The sequence below is a fragment of the Planococcus citri genome, chromosome 5, assembly GCF_950023065.1.
Source record: "Planococcus citri chromosome 5, ihPlaCitr1.1, whole genome shotgun sequence".
Lineage (NCBI taxonomy): Eukaryota > Metazoa > Arthropoda > Insecta > Hemiptera > Pseudococcidae > Planococcus > Planococcus citri.
In genome coordinates this window covers 69505421-69521878 of record NC_088681.1, presented here as the reverse complement: position 1 = coordinate 69521878, position 16458 = coordinate 69505421, and positions in this window count along the sequence as shown.

Below are 16458 nucleotides of genomic sequence, written 5' to 3'. Positions count from 1 at the left end.
ATTATAAAATAAATAATGAACACTATTGAAAAGAGCCACCTTGAATTAATAAAAGATTATGTTGATTGGGAGGGAATTTCAGAATATCAAAAACTATCAGAAGATTTCATAAGGGAATTCAAAGACAAAGTAGATTGGGAAGAAATTTCAAGTAATCAGGAACTGTCAGAAGATTTCATAAGAGAATTTAAAGACAAAGTAGATTGGGAAGAAATTTCAAGTAATCAGGAACTGTCAGAAGATTTCATAAGAGAATTTAAAGACAAAGTATATTGGGAGGGAATTTCATGGCGTCAAAAACTATCAGAAAACTTTATAAGAGAATTCAAAGACAAAGTATATTGGAGTGAAATTTCAGGAAATCAAGCACTATCAGAAAACTTTATAAGAGAGTTCAAAGATCAAGTAGATTGGCATTGGATTTCAAAACATCAAACACTATCAGAAAACTTTATAAGAGAATTCAAAGATCAAGTTGTTTGGGGAATGATTTCAAAACATCAAACACTATCAGAAGATTTCATAAGGGAATTCAAAGACAAAGTAGATTGGGGGGGAATTTTATGGCATGAGATGCTATCTGAAGATTTCATGAGAGAATTCAAAGACAAAGTAGATTGGTATAGAATTTCAGTTCATCAATATTTATCAGGAAATTTCATAATAGAGTTCAAAGACAAAATTGAACTGTAAAAATCATACAAAACTTTAACAATTATACCACTAGTTAAAGAAAACATTATCTCTAATAAAGCGGTAACACAAACACCAACACCTTTATCATAGAAACTGATTCTTTTAACTAATGAATTTTTTCCACTGTGAACGAATTTTTTTGCATTTGAAGTACACCATCTTTTAGAAATTGATCCATTAGTTAAAGAAATCAATTTCAATAATAAAATGAATAACTATAATAAAATGGATAACCAAGCACCTTTAAGAACATGTGAGAAGTGTATGTGTAAAATTACATACAAGAACTATGCCAGACATTTAAAAACAAAGAAACACAATGAAGTCAAGATTAATGTGAAAGAATTAAAGACGGAATTGAAGTGGTATGGAATGAAAAATGTTGATAAAATGAAAAAATCAGATTTGTTAGTGAACAAAGATAAAATCAAGGCTATTAATATTGATAGAGAAAAATTGTTGAAATTATCAAAAAAGAAATTGATTGAGTTTATTCAGGATAACAATTTCAATATTAATAAACAGTTGAGAAAAGATCAAATAGTAGAAAGGTTACTCGATTTTCACTCAAATAAAACATTACCTCTGCCCAAATGGGAATTTGTGGATGAAAATTTTAAATCAAGACATGCTCAATTTGATATGAAAAATAACTGGGATATTAAAGATATGTCAAAGTTTTTACATTTTATGAAAAAACATGTTAGTTCTTTACTTCAAGAATGGATGAAAAAGCATAGTGGTATTAAAGTGAATTTTTGTGTTTCTGCAACTTATGTAGACACTCGAGATGAAACAAAAATTGCATACAAACATTTGCAAACTAAGAATGATAGAATTACTAATAGAAGTGAATTAACAAATGGAATTTCAACTTTAATGAAGAGTGTACTTGATAGACATGAAAATATCATTGATGAATTAACAGGTAGTCCATGGCGAATAATATCAATCAATAGTTTTAGAGTAAATATAAACAAATATGACCCGCTTAGAGCAAGTTCCTATATTGATCTTCCAAAAATTTTAAAAGATAAGAAAGCAATTATAAATGTTAAAAATACTGATAATAAATGCTTTTTATGGTCACTTTTAGCATGTTTATATCCTGCAAAAGATAATCCACAAGAAATAATAAAGTACAAAGCATATGAGAAAACTTTTGATAAAGCTTTGAAAGATATTGAATTTCCGATGAAAATTAAAGACATAGAGAAATTTGAAAATAAAGTGAATGAATTGAAATTGGTAGAAGGTGGATTATCTATTAATGTTTATCATCATGATGATCGTTATAAAATTTATCCCTTACATATTACTAAAGAAGAGAAAACAAAACATGTTGATTTATTGTATTTATGTGAAGAGAGTAATGATAGAAATACTCACTACTGTTGGATTAAGGATCTAACAAAATTGATTAAAAGTCAATTAACCAAAAACACTCAAAAAATACATTTTTTGTGCAAAAGGTGCCTTTGTCATTTTTACAGTGAAGTTAAATATTTAGAACATAGAGAAAGCTGTAAAGTACATGATCCAGTTGCAGTAAAACTTCCTCTTAAAAGTGATAACATTTGTGAATTTACAAACTATAATCGATCAATGAAAATTCCTTTCACAATAATAGCTGATTTTGAGTGTATACTTAGAAAACTTGAAAAAACTAAAGTAGAGGAAGATGCTAAAACACAAAAAATTCAAGAGCACGTACCAATTAGTTGTGTTTATTACATTTTATATGAGAATGGAGAAATATCAGAGAACATGTTTGAATATTTTGGAAGTAATACCCCTCAAGTATTGTGTGAAAAATTATCAGAAGATGCAGTACGTATTGCTAATGAATACATATATAATTGTAAAAAAATGAAGAAACTGACCAATATACAAAAATGTGAATATAAAGAAGCAACAATATGTCATATTTGTGAAAGAAAATTGAGTGATTTCCCACCTATGATGGAAAAAAATATTAATAAATTGAGAAAAGAAATAGAAATTACTTCAAATATTTTAAAGTATCATGATGATCAAACACTGACTGATAGACTAGAGAAATTAGAATTAGATTTGAAAGAGAAATTAGATGATGAAGAAAAAAATAAAAAGAAAGTTCAGGATCATGACCATATAACAGGTGAATATAGAGGTGCAGCTCATAGTCTTTGCAACTTGAATTACAATGTACCTAGTTTCATACCCGTCTTGTTTCACAACTTTTCTGGTTATGATTCCCACTTATTAGTCAAAGAATTTGCTGGAACTACAGATAATTTAAAACTAATTCCAAATAATGAGGAATCTTACATCAGCTTCTCAAAAGTTGTAAAGTTTCAACACTATTCAGGAAAAGAGGGTAAAATAGAACTTAGATTTTTAGATTCATACAAATTTCTATCTGAACCACTTTCTAAATTGGCTAAAAACTTGGAAATGTGTCATTTCAAAAATTTAAAGAAATGGTTTGATAATACAGTACCACCTGGAAATGATTCATTGTTCAATTTGTTGACTGAAAAATTGGCTTACCCTTACGATTATATGGACTCATTAGAAAAATATGATGAGGAAGAGTTACCATCTAGGGGAAATTTCTACAACTCCTTGAATGATGAACATGTAGATGAACAGGAATTTTTACGTGCTCAAAAAATTTGGGAACATTTCAACATTAAAAATCTAAAAGAGTTTACAATGTTGTACAATAAAATTGATGTACTCTTGCTAGCAGATGTGATTGAAAATTTCAGAAAAACTGCACTTGAAATTTACAAGTTAGATCCACTTTGGTATTATACTACCCCCAGATTTGCTTGGGATTGCATGTTGAAAACAACAAAACAAAAATTGGAATTGATAACTGATGTAGACATGTTGTACATGTTTGAAAATGCCAAGCGTGGTGGAATTTCCCAATGTTCAAATAGATATGAAAAAGCCAATCATAAGTACATGGGTGAAAAATTTGATAAAAATAAAGAATCAACATTCATTCAGTATTTGGATGCAAATAATTTATATGGATGGGCTATGAGTAAACATTTACCATATGGAGGGTTTTGGTGGGCAAATCCAAACGATTTTACTTACAGTAGAATTTTGAAAATGAGAGATAACCAAAGCAAAGGATATCTGTTTGAAGTTGATTTAAGCTATCCAGAAACATTACATGATTATCATTCTGATCTACCTTATTGTGCAGAAAATATTATTGATGAAAATAGACTTCCTAAATTATTCACAACATTATATGATAAGAAGAAATATGTTTTACATTATTTGAATCTTAGACAGGCTCTTGAAGCAGGTTTGAAATTGGAAAAAATTCACAGAGTTATTCAATTCAACCAATCAGATTGGATGAAAGTATATATTGATAAAAATACAAAGCATAGACAAAATGCAAAAAATGAATTTGAAAAAGACTTTTTTAAATTGATGAATAACTCGGTGTTTGGTAGAACAATGATGAATGTGCGAAATCATGTGGATATAAAATTGATTAGTGAAGGTAAAAAATATACAAAGTATGTTTCAAAACCAAATTTTGTAAAATCAACATTTTTTGCAGAAGATCTTGCAGCTGTTCACATGAAAAAAACTCACATCAATTTCAATCAACCAATTTATGTGGGTGTTTCTATTTTAGATATTTCAAAAACATTGATGTATGATTTCTATTATAGGTTGAAGAGAGAATATAAAAATGATGTTAAACTTTTGTATACTGATACAGACTCATTAATTTTGTCAATAAAAACGCCAGACTTTTACAGTGATATGAAAGGAATGATTGATGAATTTGACACATCAGACTATCCTGAGAATAATATATATGGTATTCCTCAAGTTAATAAAAAAGTTATTGGTAAATTCAAAGATGAAATGAAAGGAAAAAGTATTGAAGAATTCATAGGGTTAGCTTCTAAATTGTACTCCATCAAAGTATTTGAAGAAGATGAAAAGAAAAGAGCAAAAGGAGTGAAGAAACATGTAATCAAAAATCAAATCACCCATAATGATTATAAAGAATGCTTAGAGAAGAAAATAACAAAGAGTTTCAAGCAGAAAATTATACAAAGTAAAAATCATAATATTTACACATTTGAACAAGATAAAAGAGGTTTATCTCCATTTGATGACAAGAGATGTATATTTGACAATGAAACTTTACCTTGGGGACATTATAAACTAGAAGTAGAAAGACAGAATTTTATCACACATTTGAAAACTCTCTCTTCACTAATATAAATAACTTTGGTTAAAATTTTTTTTTCCTTATTATAAAATAATAATATGATCAATAATGAAAAGGGGCATCTTAAATTATTACTCTCTCATGTAAATTGGTATGATGTTTCAAGTAATCAGGAACTATCAGAAAATTTAATCAGAGAATTCAAAGATAAAGTATATTGGAGTGAAATTTCAGAAAATCAAAAACTATCAGAAGATTTCATAAGGGAATTCAAAGATCAAGTAGATTGGTATTGGATTTCAAAACATCAAACACTATCAGAAAACTTTATAAGAGAATTCAAAGATCAAGTAAATTGGGGAATGATTTCAAAACATCAAACACTATCAGAAAACTTTATAAGGGAATTCAAAGGCAAAGTAAATTGGGAAGAAATTTCACGTTATCAAGAACTATCAGAAGATTTCATCATGGAATTCAAAGATTGTGTAAATTGGCATTGGATTTCAGGTCATCAAAAACTGTCTGAACATTTCATTAGAGAATTCAAAGATCAAGTAAATTGGCATTGGATTTCATGCCATCAAAAACTGGCTGAAGATTTCATTAAAGAATTTAAAGACCAAGTATGCTGGGAATGTATTTCATGGAGTCAAAAACTGTCTGAACATTTCATTAGAGAATTCAAAGACAAAGTAGATTGGAAAGAAATCTTAGAAAATCAAGAACTATCAGAAGATTTCATATGTGAATTGAAAGATTGGGTATCTAGGAAAAAAATGTAATAGTTAAAAGAATTGTTTTCTATAATAAAATGAGTTCTATTATAGAATTGGATAATTTTATAACAAATACTTTAAGGAACAATATTCAATTATTTCAAGAATCTAAGCAAAGAGTGAAAACATACAACATTGAGGATGCTCTTTCTCCTGAAGTTGTGAATGATTTTAAAAACATGGACAAGTTTCAATTTTCAGAAAGCATATTGATGTTATATTTGAGAACGAGAGAAAACTTGATGAAAACAAATGTGAATACATATTTGAATGAAATGAAAAAAATCATTCCTTATGAGATTATGAAGGAAGCTTCACAGAGATTTGGTCTCATATGCAATGTATCAAAAAAAGAGTATTATCCATCCAAAAGGTGTCAAAACTGTGGAAGTACTCGAGAATTTTTCAAAGATCGAGATAATATTTTAATATGCAAAAAATGTTTTGCCGAGGTAATTCACTACAAACATAATTCTAAACCTCATTGCTTCAAGAAACAAAATTCAAACTACAATAGGTTAAGTAATTTCAAAAAGTGTTTGGAGAAATATCAAGGAAAACAAACTGATTTTATAAGTCCAGAGGTTTATATACATTTACAAGAAGCTTTATCTACATTTGGACAAGTGAAAAAATCAACTGTTTTTTATTTCTTGAAAGAACTAGGTTATCATAAACACTATGACGATTATATTCTAATTCATTCTAATTTAACAGGGCAGAAACCAAGTGATATTTCCCATTTAGAACAACAACTTCTAAATGATTTTGAAAAATTTTCCAATCAATTTGATTTGATAAATAGCCATAGAAAAAACTTTATAAATATGAAATTTCTTTTACATAAATTAATGTTGAAAGATGGTCACAATTTTGATCCAGAAGATTTCATTTCACTTGGCAACAAGAGGGAATGTGATGAAATATGCAGAAAAATATTCCTTTCTTTAGGATGGAAATATTCATCTAATTAACTGCTTTGTTCTTTTAGAACAGTGTTCTAAAAGATATTACCACTTTTTATAATTTTTTGTAACCACTAAAGCTGTATAAAACTCATTGTTTGGACTCACACATCTGTACGCATTTTGATCTGTAAAAGTTAGATTTTTGATTTCAATAAACAAGTCTGTGGTACGAATTCGCTCATTAGAAATGATGGATTCATTGTTATAATTGAACCACTTATTATTTGACTGAAATTTCTCAAAATTATAAACACATTCAATTTTTGTATTGACTCCCTCTGTTTCCATAAGCAATTTTACCCAAGTTTTTGTCACCAAATGCTGTTGACTCTTTAAATTTTGCTGCGACACTACCAAATAATCATAGTAATAGTTACTTGAAGATTCACCAAATTTTTTTGTTCTAATTCGGCACATGTATTGTCCTTCATTTATAACTTTCAAAAATGATACAACCTCAACCTTTTTCTTCGATGTTGAATTCAAATATTCAAATTTATTGATACTTAAACGTTCTGGAATGTCAAAAGGAACATCTTTAAGCCATTCCAGCTGATACACAAATTCTTGTTCTGAAAATGTAACATTACAAAATAGTGTAACCCCATCATTGTTGACTATTTTTTGAGATCTGAAGAATAAATCATGTTCTTGTAAAGTTGATACAAAAAGGGTAAACAGAATAATACCAGCACACTTCATTTTATAATAGGAAAAAAAATTTTTCTACTATAAATGAGCAATAATTACAATTTAGTAAATGAAAATGTTAATATAAGAAAGGAATTGAAGGCAATGTATCAGGCAAGTAAAGCAGGTAAAATTTATAAGCAAGAAGTATTGGAAGAACAGTTTAAGCCAATCATTACACCACTAGAAAAAATTAGAAACCAAATAACTCAAAATGTTCCAGAAACCTTCCAAATACCTTCCCAAAATCTTCCAGAAACCTTCCCACAACCTACCCAAAATATGCTTGAGTGGAATAGTTCTCATGAAAATGTTCTTGGCGAAATAGCAAAACAATATTTACAATTTTATGCTGCTGATGATAAAAAAGAAATTTGTGATACTACTTTTGGGATTCGATATGATCCAGACATTAATAAATGGATGATTGGCAATGAAGAAATTACTTTTAATGGTAATAACATCAAGTTTAAAGGTGGTATTGAATTTAAAGGAACTCATGGTTTATGGCAGTTGTTGACATTAAAAAATCCAGATCCAAATGAGTATGATTCTGAAGATTTAAAGGATTTTTGGGAAATTATTGATAAAACCAGTAGTTATAAACAAAATAATAATCCATCTTCCAGAGTGAAATCAAGTTGTGGAATCAAATACATTTCTGTAATAAAACCTTTACTGGATAAATATCTGAAAAAGGGGGGAGGGTTGTATCAAAGTGATAGCATAGATAGTTATCTAGAAAAATTAATCACAATTTACTCAGAGATTCAAAAAGGATCTTTAGATGGTAAGGCAATAGTACCAATTTTAAATCATCTCAAAAAAATGAATTTGTATGCCAACACATCTGGGGATAAATATATTTATTGGGATAACTTGCCTGAATTGTTTGATAAATTAGTTGTTTTGTATGGTGAAAAGAAAGCTGGAAATTCCAACCCTCATTTAAGAAATGAAATTGTTAGGATTTTGCAAGAACTTAAAGAACTTTGAAAAAAAAAAATTTCCTATTATAAAATGAATAGTGACTCTCCATGTAGTAGTGAAGGAAATAATTCTAATACACAAAGTGGGAGAACAAGCTCCCAGCATCAAAATATGAAAACATGTATTTTCTTGATGACGATTCTCTTGAAAAGTATTTGGAAATTTAGAAAAAAAGTGATTAGACGCAAAAAGAAGAAATGATATTTTTTTTTCTGTAATAAACATGAATAGTAACAACTTTAAAACTATATTGAATGACAAAATTCGACAAAGAATTCCCAAGGTGATGTTTGATGGTGAAGTGAAAGAAGGTAGTGGTATGTTGGGTACAGTTGCAAATTGGGCAATAAAGAAGCTTCCATTACCTCCCATGCATTTAGAAGATCATAATTTTACTGGACCCTGGACAAATCCAACTTTACAAATATTGAAAGGAGTTGAACCAAGAAATAAACTGGATTATGCATCTAGGAGACATGATGTTGCTTATGAATTGATGGAAGATCCTGCTGAACTTCATGAAGCTGATTATATATTACAGAGAGAAGCTTCAAATATTGCACGTGATAAAGATACAAGTAAAAAATTGGAAAAACAAGCTCAGCTTGTGGATGCTGTCATGGGTGCAAAAAGGTACTTTGGTACCGGTATGAAAAAGGAAAATTATGAAAAAATTCCTGTCAATTTAGATGAAAAAGAACAACTGTTAATTCTAGAGGGAATAAAGTTAGGGAAACCAATTACTTTAAACTTGGATCACAAACAATTGATTCGAACAAAAAACAGTGTGATGAAAGAAACTTATTTACCAGTGACAACATATCAAAAGAAGGAAATCAGCAAAGCGCGTACCCAAAAGAAATCAGTCAAGATAAAGTTGTCTGCAAAACAATTGGAATTTATCAACACAAATAATAAAACTGGAGGTTTCTTACCTGCTCTAGTTGCTGCTTTACCAGCTATAGCTGCGGCATCATCCATAATTAAAAATGGTTTTGATGCCTATAGCAATCATAGAGCAAACAATCAGTTAGTTGAAGAAGTTAAAAAAAGATATAAAGAAGAAAAACCTCTTCACAAACAACTAACTGATATACTAGAGGAACCAGTAAAGTCTGGTACAGGTTTGGAAAACAACGAAAAGGTTTTGCAATTTATAAATAATTCTAAAGATATCAAATTAGCTATGAAGAAAGTAGGAAAAGGATTATATTTGAATCCAACTTCTCATCGAAAACCTGTTGAAGGTGAGGGGTTATATTTAAATCCAGCTTCTCATCGAAAACCTGTTGAAGGTGCTGGGGTTAATGTGAAAGCAAAAAAAAAAAAGAGGAAGGGAGGTTAATAAAAATTCCTATTAAACCCTTATCCAATATGGAACTAGAATTATATGCAAAGGAATTGTGTATACCTTATTTTAGGGGAGTGTTTATGAAAGATCAACTACCAAAACAAATTGGAAGAAATGAAAGCATGATTATCAATTTAGATGATTCTATTGGACCGGGATCTCATTGGGTTTGTTTTTTCAAGAAAGATGATTATATAATTTATTTTGATTCTTTTGGTGAAAGACCTCCTAGTGAAGTACTAAACTATTTTCAAAAGAATGTATATTATAATGTTGACCAAAAGCAAAATTTCAATCAAGTTATTTGTGGACATCTTTGTTTGAAATTTTTAGCTGAGTTCTAAGTATTTTAAGAGAATTTCTCTTAAAATTACATTTCTCTAATATCCAATGCTACATAAATTTTTTCATCACCAAAATCCAACAGATTACCATCTTGATCTACAATCTGAACTACAATTTCCCTGAAAGAATGTGTATTTATTTCATAGTATAAGTAGTGATATGGGATTATCCAATATTTTTCACCTGTTGGAGCTGACCAGGGGTGGGAGTATATTACACCACCTCCTCCTTCTCCATTTTCATAATTTGTATTCACTAAATTACATTTTACTTGAATAGCAGTAAGAGGAAAAATGTCAATCATTCTATCTGAATGATGTGTTACATCTTTTTCTAAAACCCTTTCACTATAACCCAAAACTCTACAAATAGAGTTGGGTACACTAAAGTCAACTTTTTTACCTTCAGATATTATCTTTACTTTATGAGTATATGGTGTCAAATTCATTTTTAATTTATCTGCTGCACACCTTCTCTCTTTAATTGCTTGTAAGATATCTTCTACTTTGTACTTATCTCCAGGAATGTGAATGTAATGACGACACTCTTTATCTAATAACTTATCTAGATGTAAATCTTCCCTTTTTTGTATTATTGTATTTAGTTTATCAAATTCCTTTGCTTTGATTGTACTCTCTAGATTATCCACATCATAAATTCCTTCTGGAACTGGAATCATCTTCTTTTCATCTTCTGAAAGATCAAATCGTATATTTTTTCTCTCAACATTATATAAAGAGTTGGAATTTTTTATCTCTTATAGCGTTGATAATATCTGTAACTTCGTAGGCACCTTCTGGAATATAAATTTCCTCGTGATTTCCTTGATCATCTACAAGATCAAACCTGTTGTTATGTTTTCTTACATTCATTAAAGAATTAAAGAGACTAAGAATGAGTAAACAAACTCCATAGAGTTTATTAGAACACAGATTAACTCTATTTTTAAATATTGTGTGAATGTAAGAAGATAAAGTTTCTCCTTTACGTTCGCCTATTAAATCAAATCTCATATTTATAATACAAAAAAAAAATCCTAATATAAATGAAGAAAAAACGTATTATAAAAGTAGTTAAAAGTGATATACCTATTGAAATTGAAAATTATGATTACAAGGAGGTGGGTCCACGATATAATAGAAATTTTCCAAATGTAATTCGAGCTGGTATATTTGGTCCATCAGGTTGTGGTAAAACCAATCTTTTAATTCAAATTCTAATGGAAATAAATACATATACCCATATTTATCTTTGCTCAAAAACATCTCATCAAGAAAAATATATTCGATTGAAAAACATAATAGATATTATCAACAGAACATCGTCAGAACAGAACATTGGTTTTAGTACTATATTACCTCAAGATTTGAAAGAACCTGAAGAAATGAAACCAAATTCAGTTATAATTTTTGACGATGTTTTGACAGACCCTCAAGATAAAATAGCAAATTTCTATCTGAGAGGAAGACATTACAATATTTCTTGCTTTTATCTAGCTCAATCCTATTCAAAATGTCCAAAACAATGTATAAGAGATAATTTTAATTTACTGACAATTTTTATGCAAGATCTTAGAAATTCGAGACACATTTACGATAATCATGTCTCGCATTTAGTAACATTTGATGAATATTTGGAAATGTGCAATATTTGTTGGAAAACTAAGTATGGCTTTCTAGTAATTGATAAAGATTGTGATAATGTGAATGAAATTTTTAAACAAAGTTTTAAAGGATTTTTTTATATACAATAAATAAATGGAAGAAGCTAAAGAATTACATGCACCTATTAGGAAAAAGTTTTGTAAAAGAAGTATTGTAACCAAAGGTATTGATGATTTATGGGCAGCTGATTTATTAATTATGGACAAATATTCCAAAGAAAATGATGGTTTTAAATATATGCTCAATGTTGAAGATACATTTTCTAAATTTGTATGGATTGAACCTTTGAAGAATAAGTCAGGCAAAGCAGCTACAGATGCTTTTGAAAATATTTTGAAAATCTCGAAAAGAAAACCCAATTTACTTCATGTGGACAAAGGTGGGGAATTTGTAAATCAAACTTTCAAGACAATGTTGAAAAAACACAACATTAAAATGTATCATACCAATAATGAGGAAAAGTCTGCAATAATTGAACGTTTCAACAGAACATTAAATCAAAAGTTGAAAATTTATTTTGAGATGAGGAAGAATTTCAGATGGATTGATATTTTACCTAAAATACTAGAAGAATATAACACAAAAGATGTTCATAGAACTATTGGTATGCCACCTATTAAAGTTGATAAGGATAATGCAGAAGAAATTTTGATGAAATTTAACAAAAATAAACCCAAATGTAAATCGAATCAGAAATTTAAGCAGGGAGATAGAGTTAGAATTTTTGCATATAAAAAAGTTTTTGATAACAAGTACAAGAATAACTGGACTAAAGAAATTTTTGTAGTTGATGAAATATTTCACACAACTCCTGTAACTTATTCTATTAAAGATACTGATGGTGAAGAAATTGAAGGGAAATTCTATAATGAAGAACTTTTAAAATCCAAGTTTTAATAAAAAAAAATTTTTCCTATTATAAATATGATACAAAATTACATTGAAAGTGAAGACTTTGTAGTCTACAGACCCTCTCCACAAGATGATATAAATAAACCAAACAGTAAAATTCGTATAAGAACATACAATGAAGATGTCATTACCCATCCACATAGAAGTGGATTACTTGTGAAAGGAATTGTTACAGTGACTAAAAATTCTGACAAGAGTGCTGTAGCAGAACTTGATTTGAAAAAAATATCATTTGTTACTAATCCACTACCACATTTATTTTCAAAAATTGAATATTTGGAATGTGATAAAATAATAGATTCAGTTGAAGAGCCAGGTGTGGTTACTACTATGAAAGGAATTGTTTCATTTGGTTCTGATTTGATTTACAATGATGGAGGCTGGAATATCTCCTCTCCAAACTCAAATGTTCTGAACAAATCTGGGTATTTTACTTTGTATGATTCTTTAGAAACACTATTTGGTTATCATGAGGATCACAAGGATTATGTATTTCACGTCCCACATGAATTAAGGTTAACAAAAACCCATCTCAATAATTATAATAATATGTTTCAAGTTGATAGTACTTTTGCAAATGAACATACTATTACTATAAAATTTACAGATGTTGCACTAATAATGTCACAGGTAAAATTGAGAAGAGAAATGGAAAACAAATGTCTAAAACAAATACTGGCTTCAAAAGATTTACCACAAATTTTTAGACATTGGGGATATGAGTTTAAAACTGGTATAACAACAAAAAAGTATACATGTGAATATACTTGTGATGGGAATCCAATATTTATTCTTATTGGGATGCAAAAAAATAGAAATGATAACATCAAAGTGGATAATAGTCAATTTGATTTATGTGGCCTTGAAAACGTTCAAGCTGTTCTCAACAATAATGAACATTATCCTAAAACTGAACTAAATATAAATAGTTCAGAAAATGATTATAATAAAATTTATCAAATGTTTAAAAATTTCAAACTAGCTTATTATGGTAATGAAGGGAAACCAATTTGTTCTTTAAATGATTATGTCAACAAATATCCCATAATAGCTATTGATTGTACCTGCCAACCTGAAAGCATAAAGGAGAGTACCACAAACGTAAAATTAAAATTTAGATTCAAGGAAGCTCTTTCTGCTGATACAGTAATACACATTGTAACTATTTATAATGTTGTTTCTACTTATAACCCTTTCACAAATAGAGCTGTTGTAAATTAATCTTACATCTTTTATGAAAAAATTTTTCATAAAAAAGTTTTTTATTCACATCATTAAAGTCTGACAATATGAATATTACTTGAGTCTAAGTTACATAAAATATGTTCAATTAAGCCTTTTGAAATATTGCGATTTACTATGTCTTTAAGTTCTTTTGGCAGTTTTTCATTTTCTGAAATTGCGCACTAATTTACTTTGTCTTTGAACTCTATTATGAAATTTTCTGATAAATATTGATACCTTGAAATTCTATACCAATCTACTTTGTCTTTAAATTCTCTTATGAAATCTTAGCATCTCATACCATGAAATTCCACTCCAATCTACTTTGTCTTTGAATTCCCTTATGAAATCTTCTGACAGTTTTTGATGAACTGAAATCCTTTCCCAATTTACTTGATCTTTGAATTCCATGATGAAATCTTCTGATAGTGCTTGATTTCCTGAAATTTCACTCCAATATACTTTGTCTTTGAATTCTCTGATTAAATTTTCTGATAGTGTTTGATGTTTTGAAATCATTCCCCAATTTACTTGATCTTTGAATTCTCTTATAAAGTTTTCTGATAGTGTTTGATATTCTGAAATTCCCTCCCAATCAACTTTGTCTTTGAATTCCCTTATGAAATCTTCTGATAGTTTTTGATATTCTGAAATTCCCTCCCAATCAACTTTGTCTTTGAATTCCCTTATGAAATCTTCTGATAGTTTTTGATTACTTGAAACATCATACCAATTTACATAATCTTTTATTAATTCAAGGTGGCTCTTTTCAATAGTGTTCATTATTTATTTTATAATAGAAAGAAAAAAAAAATGTCAATTTGTTTTAATCAAATGCAAAAATTTCTCTTCAATAACTACCTCCACATGTGGTGGGTGCATTAGTTAAAAGAATCAGTTTCTATGATAAAGGTGTTGGTGTTTGTGTTATCGCTTTATTAGAGATAATGTTTTCTTTAACTAGTGGTATAATGGTAATGTTGTGATGAAATTTTTGCATTTGTTTGAAATGTTTAAGTTTTGATGAAATTTTTGCATTTCATTGAAATGTTTAAGTTTTGAATGAATTTTTGCATTTGTTTGAAATGTTTAAGTTTTGATGAAATTTTTGCATTTCATTGAAATGTTTAAGTTTTGAATGAATTTTTGCATTTGTTTGAAATGTTTAAGTTTTGAATGAATTTTTGCATTTGTTTGAAATGTTTAGGTTTTGATGAAATTTTTGCATTTGTTTGAAATGTTTAAGTTTTGAATGAATTTTTGCATTTCATTTCAATATCTAAGTTTTGTAAATATTTTTGCATTTGATTGAATGAAAAACTATGTGAAGGTTTATGTGAAATTTTTCACATAAGTTTCCACATACTTTTGAATTTAAAAAGTATTGTAAGAATTCTTACTCCAGTGCCAGGAAATACATTTTATATCTACTCACGCCCACCGAATTTGGCATGAAGCCAGACGAGGCCTGGGGCATCAAGGATCCTCTCGCGAAATATCTGCCAGTGCCACAGCACGAATTTAACGCCAAATTCGAACTTAGCAAACTTCGCGAAGAACAACGTGCGAATGAAGTTCCTTCGATCACCAGTGTAGAGGCCTTTGAAACCAAAATGGATCAAAAACATCTGATTAGAGATAAAAAAGGATACACTTGGGTAGCCATAGACGGAGCTTGCTCTGCGAACGGTACTGACGAAGCGATCGCGGGTATCGGGATCAGTTGGTCACCCAGCGGAGAAAGAAATGTATCGGAAAGAATCACGCACGCGAAGTACAAAAGCTCGAATAATCTCGCGGAAGTCGTGGCGTTAATTATTACGATGAAAATTGCGATTTTTAACGAAATTAAGAAGCTGAAAGTTTTTTCCGACTCGAATTATTTGGTTACCGCGATAAATCACAACAGCCGACGATGGATCGAGAATAACTGGAAAAATTCCAGCAACAAACCGGTGCATCACGCGAAGCTTTTCCAAGAGGTCATCGAACTTAGCAAACAATTCGAAGAGTTTGCTTTGCGCCACATACGAGCTAGGCGCCATGACCACAATAATTTTGTAGCTGATAAGCTCGCGAGAAAAGCTGTCTACACCCAAATGGTCGTCGAAGAAAATATCGAGAAGATGACTCCACAGCAAGCCATGGTAGCGTTTATTCGAGAAAAAAGAGCGCAGCAGAGGATAGACAATGAAGTAGCCTTCAATAAATTGCACGGTCCTCCGACGATTTTTGAAAATGGCGAATTAGTCTTACTCACTAATCATAGGCTGTCATCTTATGACAAAGGTTTTTCTAAAAAACTTTTCCAAAAACGATACGGTCCTTATTCAGTTGAGCAGCACGTAGGCTCGAATTGTTATATGGTGAAGAGCTTAGTAGATGCCTCCGACGAACAAATCGTAAACACACGTCAAATGATGACCTACCTCAATAAATCGCAAATTGAGGAGCTGAAAAGTGATCTAAAGCAAAGGTCAAAGTTCGATCGGAGAGAGCTCATCGATAAAATCAAGGATTACGTAAAACCAAAGCCGAAAACTCAGGGAGAAGACGACATCGAAAACTTTCACGAAGATGAAGACAGCGATGGCGAAGAAGTCAACGATCCGAAAGACCCTGAGTACGTACCTAAAAA